This window comes from Oncorhynchus nerka, unplaced genomic scaffold, assembly GCF_034236695.1.
Source record: "Oncorhynchus nerka isolate Pitt River unplaced genomic scaffold, Oner_Uvic_2.0 unplaced_scaffold_11319, whole genome shotgun sequence".
In the NCBI taxonomy this organism is placed as follows: domain Eukaryota; kingdom Metazoa; phylum Chordata; class Actinopteri; order Salmoniformes; family Salmonidae; genus Oncorhynchus; species Oncorhynchus nerka.
The window spans coordinates 1-1,708 of record NW_027030016.1 but is presented as its reverse complement, the minus strand read 5'-3'; the positions used below and the strand labels follow the sequence as shown (position 1 = coordinate 1,708).

The window sequence follows — 1,708 nt, the reverse complement described above, 5'->3', positions numbered from 1 at the left end:
AACGTCCAACCAACCATCGATACAACCATTACTCAGTCAGTAAGATATAATAAGCACATCACGTTCGTTATTGAGCTACAACCAGTCCGGCTCCAAACAAGCGTTTTTCTTGTGACGTATTAAGTGCAGTCATAAAGCTGTGACCCAAAATGACGTAACCATGCATTAATTCACTACGTAAACGGTGTTCAGATTTGATTTAATCTGTACAATAGTTTTCTTCACTCAGGTTGTTGCAGGTAGTCTTGTCTTTGGGCACCTATCTCAACACATATATATACATATATAGGGAATAGGGTGCCATTTGGGATGCCATCTTTGTGTGTGTGTCTGTGTGTGAGTCAGGATGTGTTTTGTGTCAATTAATTGATGGAAATGTTTCCCTCAGAAAGAAAGATGGATCGTAATGATGAGAGAATCAAAAGAGCTTTAAGACGCCGCCCTTATGTGGTAAATATCAAATATTTGTTTGTTTTGTCCTGTTTTGTTATAATATCACATTTTAAATTGAGTGTTGTGTTGACAGTTGAAACCAGTGAGGGTGAACACCCCTGACCTGCTGTGGCCAACCTGGCATGGTGCACAGAAGGCCAAAGCCTGTAAGTCATATCTGACCTGAAACAAAAACACATACACATTAGTTATGCATTCTGCATGTACAAACTGCAGTTCTCAGAATTAAAGCAAATGCAAATATACCTATCTAACTTCATTGAATGCTGTCTTGACAGTCTAATTCAGTGCAGACCCCTCAGATCCACAAAAGGCCTGTAAGTCAAATTCAACCACATAACAGTCCTTATGTTATTTATTGATACACAATTCAAGGCCAAAATGAGCAAAGCAGTGTTGAATTCATTCTTTACTGTTAACAGCCAATCATTGTGAGCTATGGGCAGGACCAGACATCTGGGGATGGATGGAGCATCAATCCAGAGCCTCTCAGCCAGGTCATCTCTGCTGTTCCCATAGAGACACAACAGTTAGATCAATCTGTTGATTCATATGGCCATTTTGGTTGGCTTGGTTGAATTGACAATTATCCATTCGAGATGCTAAAGAATCCTGTACTATGGAAGGTCTTTTGCCCCACCCCTAATGTTATGGGAGTTGCATTTATTGCATTTTCAGTTACCCATGTATTACTCACTACTTGTACAACCATGTTGGATTGCCTACATATTCTACATTTCCTTGAGGGTCAATGCCAGTGTATTCTATGGCTGCCATGAGTACATGCCTTTCTCTGTCTCCTCAGTCTGGAAGGGTGACTCGGCTGATAGAGAGAAAATATCATGACGTGATCTCATCCTCCAGTTCTGATGACTTTTCCATCTACTCCTTCACTGACTGTGAATCTGAGGTAAAAGAGTTGTACCCTACCGTCCATGTCTTTGTTGAGTGACATCACTGGGAGGAGGATGGTCTCTGACTAGTTGACTCTGATACACAGTGTGATGATGAGGATCATGAAAGGAGGACCCCAAAGCTGAAAGTTGAGAATGGAAAGGTGACAAAGCTTGATGTGAGGGATATGGATGAGGATGATCTGTCTCTCCACTCCTTCGATGAGTCAGACTTCCTGGTATGTTCTGCATATTAAATATTGTTTATATATATACATGGGGGATTGAAAATGGTGCAGACAATTACTTATTGAGGGTAGTCATGTATCTGCAATGTGTATAGAGTAGTTATAAAGTATTTC

General features: G+C 40.6%; 1 long non-coding RNA gene across 1 annotated transcript; it reads left to right on the top strand.

Moving 5' to 3' along the window:
- The first annotated feature begins 692 nt into the window (after positions 1-692).
- Positions 693-1,587, top strand: LOC135565891 (uncharacterized). Its single transcript, XR_010461872.1, has 3 exons — positions 693-770; positions 876-1,363; positions 1,454-1,587. It is a non-coding gene; the product is annotated as an uncharacterized LOC135565891 (long non-coding RNA).
- The last annotated feature ends 121 nt before the right edge of the window (positions 1,588-1,708 follow it).